At 53.4% G+C, this 8,304-nt stretch overlaps 1 long non-coding RNA gene across 3 annotated transcripts; it reads right to left on the bottom strand.

Annotated features, from left to right (window-relative positions):
- Positions 1-630: 630 nt before the first annotated feature.
- Positions 631-7,143, bottom strand: LOC128846767 (uncharacterized). 3 transcript variants are annotated; one of them, XR_008446813.1, is made up of 5 exons: positions 6,998-7,140; positions 4,814-4,932; positions 3,085-3,308; positions 2,037-2,605; positions 631-1,379 (listed from the first exon to the last, which is right to left on the bottom strand). It is a non-coding gene; the product is annotated as an uncharacterized LOC128846767 (long non-coding RNA). The 3 variants fall into 3 exon arrangements; XR_008446814.1 differs by having other exon boundaries at positions 2,037-2,566; XR_008446812.1 differs by having other exon boundaries at positions 2,037-3,308; positions 6,998-7,143.
- Positions 7,144-8,304: the final 1,161 nt, after the last annotated feature.

Below are 8,304 nucleotides of genomic sequence, written 5' to 3'. Positions count from 1 at the left end.
ATCACGGTAGGGGAAGTTGAAATGCCCATTGTGATCCTTGGAGATCCCGCTTACCCGTTAATGCCGTGGCTCATGAAACCCTACACAGGGAGCCTTGACAGCAGCAAGGAACGGTTCAACTACAGGCTGAGCCGGTGCCGAATGACTGTGGAGTGTGCCTTTGGCCATTTAAAGGGCCGCTGGCAATCTCTGTATGGGAAGCTGGACTTGGCCGAAAACAGCATCCCCGCGGTTATATCCGCATGCTGTGCCCTCCATAATATTTGTGAAGGGAGGGGTGAAAGATTCACTCAGGCATGGACCTCCGAGGTTGAACACCTGGAGGCTAAATTTGCACAGCCAGAGAGCAGGGCTATTACAGGGGCCCAGCCCAGGGCTGCAAGGATTAGGGATGCCTTGAAGGAGCAATTTGAGGCTGAAAACCAGCAGTGATATCTGGTGCCCTGCACGGGAGTGAAGTGCAGTAGTTCCAATCTTTAGGAATCAGTGTTTGCTAAGCAGACAAGCAGACTTGCAGTACCTGTTTATTTCCTGGGCTAAGGAGTCTTTTACTTTATGCAATAATAAATAATGTTTTCAAAGCCAAAAAATCCATTTATTGAAAAGAAACAAGGGGGTGGAGTGGGGAATGGTACAATCACAGATTCGCGTATGTCCTGTCTGGTGTGCTGTGCAGTGAGTGCTGCACTTCAGGCTAGCTATACTGCATGGTGATGGGGGTTGAGTGCAGAGGGTAAGGGTCGTGGTTTTCAGGGCTGGGTGGTGAAGATACTGGTGTTGGAGGCAGCTGGTGGTGTGAAGAACACGGAAGTTGGGGAAAGTGGGTTGGAAGTGACAGTGGGGCACAATGGAAAGAGTTTTGAGACAAGGGCTGTAGGGGAGGGTGGCATTTGCACTTGCGGTACTGCTCCTCTTTCTGCATGGCTACCAGCTCCTGGATAGCGTCTGCTTGGCGCTCCGTGAGCCGATCCGTGCTTTGCTGCCGGTGCTCCGTGCTTTGCCGCCGGTGCGCTGCGTTTTCCTGGCGGATCCTACTTTCTCTCTCCCTCCAGTTCTGTGCTTTCTCATTCTCTTTAATAGATTGCCGCATCACTTCTTGCAGCATGTCACGGGGAGGGATAGCTCAGTGGTTTGAGCATTGGCCTACTAAACCCAGGATTGTGAGCTCAATCCTTGAGGGAGCCATTTAGGGATCTGGGGCAAAAATCTGTCTGGGGATTGGTCCTGCTTTGAGCAGGGGGTTGGACTAGATGACCTCCTGAGGTCCCTTCCAATCCTGATATTCTATGATTCTTTGCTTTTTCACGGTCTCTTCCTGAGTCTTTGCAGTGTCGGAGCAGGCAATAAGAGGGACGGCTGAGGTCTCAAGGTTGATGCAGCTGTATAGGCAAAATGCAACATTTAACAGAGGCAGCATTGTTTATAACAGACAGAGTAATGATTCCCCCCGCACTTAAGGAGTAGAAAACACACAGGGTCTACACAATAGCATAATTTTCCCATCCGAAACAGAGCACACATATCCTACGGGAGCCTCAAAATGGTGAGTAAGGGGGACTGATTGTTTCAGGGCTGCACTGTCCTCTGGGTTTCTGTGCCTTGGGGAGAGTCAACAGCTTCAGGGGGCACCTACGCTGAACACTGTCCCAACATTTTCCACAGGAGTTCGTCCTGGATGATATCTCGCTGCTGAGGGTGACCTGGGAAGCAAGGGAGGTCTTCTATTGCAATGCGGCTTCCGCTCTGGCCCATATGCAGCTTGTCTGTGTGCAGCAATGGTCCCCCCGCCCCTCGCGGCACAGTGGCGTGGACACGTTAGCCTGGCTGGGACAAGGACCACGGTGGCTCTCCCGATAAACCTGCGCAAGCGCATTGCACTTTCTGGATGAGACATTCGAGGAGATTACCGAGGCCGATTACCGCGATGTGATAAACCACATCAATGCACTATTCCGTATCTAGGCATGCATGCCTAACCCTCCTCTCCCAAAGAGCCCACACCGAAAAAATTCCTTCCTGAAAAAAAACCCACTTACCGGGAACCTGCTTTTCTGTTTGTCCTCCACCAAGTACCGGCCGCTGCGACTGGCTACCTTCCTCCTGGCTCGAGAAGAGCTCCTGGCTGCATTGCTCCAGGGATTCCGGGGTGTCTCCATCCAGCCCACCACCCTCACTCCTGTTTTCCTTCTTCTCTTCCCCACACACCCCTCACCAGCTCTGAAGTGTCCATGGTGGTGCTCGGAGTGAAGGTGGGGTTAACTCCAAGTATCGCATCCAGCTCTTTGTAGAATCGGCAAGTCGTGGGGGGAGCACCTGAGCGGCCGTTTGCATCGCGGGCTTTGCGGTAGGCATTCCGCAGCAACTTCACTTTAATCCTGCACTGCAGGGCGTCCCGGTCATGGCTCCTTTCCATCATGTCCTTTGATACCTTCCCGAAGGTATCGGAATTCCTACGGCTGGAGCGCAGCTGGGACTGGACAGCTTCCTCCCCCCAAACACTGATGAGGTCCAGCAACTCGCCATTGCTCCATGCTGGGGCTCGCTTGGCGCGTGGAGGCATGGTCACCTGGAAAGATTCGCTGATAGCACTTCACGCCACACCAGGCTGAGCAAACAGGAAGGGGATTTTTAAAATTCCCGGGGAATGTAAAGGGTGGGTCACATGGTGGGTTACCTGAGGCCAGGGCAGTAGAGTTTGAACTGATGACCAGAGTGGCTAGAACAGGCATTGTGGGATACTGCCAAATAATTCTGGAGGCCAGTCACAGCGCATTGGGCGGCCACACTGGCGCCGCAGTGCTGCAGTGGCAGCGCAATACATGCTATTCCTTTCGGGGACGTGGAGTACGTGCAGCGCTGCAATCATGGAGATACAGCGCTGCAAATGCCTTGCCAGTGTGGATGGGGAGCGAGTTACAGCGCTGGGGCGGCTTTACAGCGTTGCAACTCGCAAGTGTAGCCAAGGCCTAAATCTCACCCTGCCTAGTTAATCCGGAATAATTTTCCTATGTAGACAAGTCCTTAGCCAGCTCTGGAGGGAGGATGGGAGGGAAACCATACTCCACAACTGATAGTTTTGATTACCTGAATTTTATTGTCAATGCACAAGAAGATATTCTCTTTCTTGATCCATAAAAACTGCAGTAGAAAGTAGCATAAATAAGCTGCTAAAGGAGAAAATACATTCTTTGCAAATCAGAGTGACTCCAAGCTTGTCTTGAGGTTTGTAGAAAATAATGGATCAAGTGTCTACTATCTGCTTCATGCCCTCTGTGAGTTGGACTGTCTGCACCATGATTAAAGCACAACTGGAAACAAAAAGATGAGATAATGGAAACTTTAGACAAAACAATCAAGGTATTTGTGCATGCCCCATTCCCAGAATTGGCAAAAGTCTCTGCCAAGTGAGCTGAAGTGATTCTGCTTTCAGGAATTTTTTTGTTTTTGTTGTTGATAAAAGCAGAGAAAGAACCAAAGGAAATCTCAGAAACTACTGTGATGGATATAAACAGACTCTCCACAGAGTATAAAAAGGGGCAATGAACATTTAACATTAATTGTATATTTCTCAATTGGCCTGAGAATTTAAAAGGCAAGGTCTTTTAAAAAAGACATTTCAGTGGAGTAACACATCAGACAACTTAAGCCTTCTTGCAGAGAGCTGAAGAAAAGATGATGAAGGACCTTATCATTTACGTGAATTTTTCCACTGCCTGTTTGAGAGGCAAAAAGTGGAATTTATGAAGACAATAATACAATTCCAAGAAATAAATATCTGCCAAGGTTATATCAGTCTTGGCCTGCACAGTGCTAGCCTTCAGTTTACAGTAAAGTACAAGTCACCTGATCCAGCATACAGCTGTCTAAAATCCCATCATATGCAAACCTTAGCATGGGGAATACAAAACCAAACATTATCTGATGACATGGAATAAGTCTCTATGAGATCCTTCTCTCATATACTTCTATCTTTCTCTAAGGTAAATGACAGGGCCATGGCCCCTGTGTGTTTCCTACCTCACCAAAACCTAATCTGCTTCTGGCCTAATGTTAAGGCCCAGCATGCTGCAAGGTTCTTGTGTTACCAGATTTGCCCATTACTTTGGGGTGTGCTCATTTATTCGGGTTACTCTTCTGGGGAAGGGGATTCTGTAATTCTATCAATGTACTGCTTGTGTCACTTGTGTTTTCATATGGAGCTCTACTTCTCCCTTCTGCAAGTCCCCTCCCAGTAGAGCTATCCTGCAGGACCTAGGTTCCCTAGGGCTGGGTTTCTCCAGCCCCAAAACCGGATGAACACCCACACACCCACATACATTAACAGAGCAAGTCTGAGCGGACCGGGTCAATCAGCACTGTCAAGCTGACCCCTTATATGTCTCTGGACTCACTGGGCTGGATGAAGCAGCACTTTCAAGCTGACTCTCCTTATATGCCCCTGGGCTCCATGAACTGGGTCAAGCTGTTATCCTTATGCGTCCCAGATTCAGCATGTCCCTATCCCCACTCTCACATCACAATTGTACTGGCAATAACCTACTTGATGTGCAAACCCCACAGTATTTTGGGCACTGCAGGGATCTTTAGTTTAGGTAAAAGAAGCGTTGCTGTAGAGTGAATGGGGGAAGCTAAAAACACAGAAGAGTAAAGTTCAGCAAGAGTGAGAGAAGCAACCAACTTAACCATAAAAGTTATTTATTGAATAATAGTGATAACTACACAAGGAGGGCTAAACCAACATAACATACATTATTAAAGGTTAATACCTAAGGTAGAAAGGAAAACAGAGAGAGAGAAAGAGGGGGGATCTCACCCACTCCATGAGGCTTGAACTGGTTGGGGTTCCCAGGTGATGGTGGTAGCGGACAGGGCCGGCTTTAGGAAGGGCGGGGCCCAATTCAAACATTTTTGGCGGGGCCCCGGCAGGGATGACTAACAAAAAAAATAATGTAAAAAAAAGTCTTTCATTTCTTCCATGTATTATTTACTTTCCATAACTATATAAATAATAAAATTATATATTATGTACATTGCATCATATATGCTGTTGATCGGTTATTAATGAGCTCCATTTCACGTGTGTGGGTCCCCGCCACTCCCTGGGGGTGTGCTAGGGTGACCAGCTGTCCTGATTTTATAGGGACAGTCCCGATTTTTGGGTCTTTTTCTTATAGGATCCTATTATCCCCCACCCCCTGTCCCGATTTTTCACACTTGCTGTCTGGTCACCCTAGTGGTGTGCACATGTGTGGGTCCCAGCTGCTCCCTGCCCCCCTCATTGAAGCAGGTGTGCAGGGTTACTGCCCTGGGAACTGCAGGGCACCAGTGGACATGGGGCTGGCTGGAGGCAGGACAGGGGCTCACTGGAGGTAGGGTCTGGCTGCAGGCAGGGCAAGGGGTGTGGGGCTGGCTGGAGACAGGGGTGTGTGGGGCTGGCTGGCTTTGGGCAGGGCCGCAGGGGGGTGTGGCAGGGGTTGCCTGGAGACAGGGCAGGGGGTGCGGCAGAGGCTGGCTGTGGGCAGGGGGTGCAGGGCTGGCTGCGGGCAGGGCAGGGGGGAGGGGCTGGTGTGGGCAGAACAGGGGGGGCGGGGCTGGAGGTAGGGCAGGGGTGCAGCAGGGGCTGGCTGCGGACAGGGGGTGCAGGGCTGGCTGAAGACGGGGCTGGCTGCGGGCAGGGCAGGGGGTGCAGGGCTGGTGCGGGGACGGGGTGCAGCAGAGGCAGCTGGAGCCCCGGCCCTTTAAATAGCCGTGGGAGCCCTGGGGAAGCAGCGGGGCTCCAGTGGTTATTTAAAGGGCCGGGGCGGTAGAGGCAGTGGGAGCCCCGGACTTTTTAAATAGCCCCCAGAGCCCCGCAGCCCTACCCCAGGGCTCCAGCAGTGGGGGTCTGGTGGCAATTTAAAGGGCCTGGGGCTCCGGCCCCTGCTGGGAGCCCTAGGTCCTTTAAATTGCCCCCTGGGGAAGCCGGGCCACCCTGGTACAGCGCATCAGCTCTTGCCGGTACACCGTACCGGGGCTTGGGCCCGGGGCCCGATTCAGGGGAATTGGTTGAATTGGCCTAAAGCCGGCCCTGGTGGGGGGATGGCCACAGAGCCGCAGGGAGGGGAACCCTGAGGTGTGGGGGCTGGGTGGGTACTGGGAGTTCCTCCTGAAGGGACGGGGGTTGGCCAAGGTCACTCAGCCCTGGGGTGTGGGAGGGGGACTGGCTGAGGGCACTCAGAGCCCCAGGAAGTGGGGGGGGGCTGAGGGGAGGGACTGGCCAGGGGCACTCAGAGCTCGGGGGGGGTTGTTGTCCGGGGGGGCACTCACAGCCCCAGGAGGTGGGTGGGGGAGGGGCACACAGGATTTCAGGAATTCCCTGGCAGTGAAGAGCTGCTGGCGGCAGGGAGGAGCCAGCCGTGACAATCCCCACTTGGGATCCCTGGCTGGGCTAGTGGCTATGGGGGCCCGTGGCCAAGCTGCAGCGGAAGGTGACCTGAAGGAAATTCCTCGGCCTCCAGCTAGGAAGGGCCTGGGCCAGACAATGACCCACCGCGCAGTGTCCCAGCTCCCTGCCTCACACCTGCGGGGCACGGCCCCTCCTCTGTAGGGAGGTTGGCATGTACCTTAGTGCTGCTTCCTCCATCCCCAAAGGCCTCTCCCAGCCAGTCTCTGGCAACCCCTGCCGTTCAATACGCACATTACCCTGCTGTGACATACCAGGGGGGGGGAACCCCTCGGGGATGGGGGGGCTGTCACACAGCTGGGCAATTTAACCCGGCTGGGCCGGGGTGACTGTCTCCCTGGAGCTGGGGTCTCAGCCCAGGTGTCTCTCTGCCCTTCCCCCCAGTCGCCCCCGGGCAAGGTGGGAGCGCCCCACGTTGCGTTCCAGCCCCACATTCGCACCCACAAGTGCTGGTGGGTTCCAATCCCAGCTGAACACGCCCACCCGGCCCTAGTGTGGAGCAGAAGGGCCCAGCGCTGCCCCACAGACCCTCTGGCTCTCCGAGCCCACTCTTACCCATCACCGCAGCACGTCTGGCCCAGGCTGAACGCTGCTGCTCTGTGCAGAGAGGCTGGCACTTCTCGCTCCTGCCGTACGAGGGGCAGGTGCTGCTACCGACTGCTTCCCCTAACCCCGCCCTGCTGCGCTCTGGGGATGCTGCCCTGCTGTGGAGCTCTCAGGTGTCTTGAACTGGAATTTGTTTGGAGAGAAACTGCTGAGGAGCCTTATCAGCCCCGAGCAGAGAGTACCTGGGAGCCTGCCTGGGTCGGGCGGGTCTGGTACAGCCTCCCCCAGATAAGGCTCTTCCCTGGACCTGCCACTCATTGGAATCTAGAACGATTCCCTCCGAGGTAACACCCGGGGCAGCCAGGGCAGGGCAGGGCACGGCCTGCTCCCCTGGAGCATTAGAGCTTTCAGGAGTCAGAGGTGCCAGCGGAGCAGGTTGTACGTTACAGCAGCGAAGGCAGTTGGGGGGCAGAGGAATTGGGTGCTTTGCCATTGCACTTGATCAGCTCAATTTGAAAATTCTTTCAAAGGAAATCCAGATGTATACATCTGACTGGGGTACATGTACACACATGCACACGCACACTCACATGTGCACACACTCATGTGCACATACACGTACACACATACATACACACATGTACACATACACATATGTACAGACGTACACATACACGCACACACGCTGTCCCTGGAGCGCCCCAGGATGCGACTGACAGGGTGGCTGGCTATTATGGAGGCACAAAGGGGTTGGGAGAAAATAATCAAGAAAAACTTTTGCTGAAAATGCAAACCTAAGCTGGAAATCTGTGCAGGGCTGGGCTCAGCGAAAATGATCTTTTTAGCTGTTCTTATTAACCGTGGTCTTTACTTCCTGGTTTGCGTCGGACCCAGGCAGGAGACTAGGCTGCTCTCAGCTGTAGAAGCCATTGGAATGAGCCATGTCGGAATGAGCCAGGCCCTCAGAGCCTTCTGCCACCAATCGGCCCAGCAGTCACTGATCCACACCAAACCACGTCCTTCCAGTCAGGCAGTTTCATATGCACACGTCAAACCCTTGGTTTGCCACTCAGACACCACGGTGATGGGCACAGTAAGGACCTAGAGAAGTTAAACAGGCAGACAGACAAGGAAATAGTGGCCCTGGCTACAGGTATGTGTGTGGTGCAAACGGATGAACACCAATTGCTGGCTGAAGGCACAACCTTAATTCCCGCATCTCCTGTCTGTCAGCTATCGTTCGCGTGGCAGAATGAGCTCCGATTTCTAACGCAGCGTTTTGCTCTGGCCTATTGTGGTTCTCATGTCCAGGGGCG

The sequence above is a fragment of the Malaclemys terrapin genome, chromosome 12 (genome assembly GCF_027887155.1).
Source record: "Malaclemys terrapin pileata isolate rMalTer1 chromosome 12, rMalTer1.hap1, whole genome shotgun sequence".
Classification (NCBI taxonomy): Eukaryota; Metazoa; Chordata; order Testudines; family Emydidae; genus Malaclemys; species Malaclemys terrapin.
The sequence above is the reverse complement of the archived record's forward strand: the minus strand, read 5'-3'. Positions and strand labels throughout refer to the sequence as shown.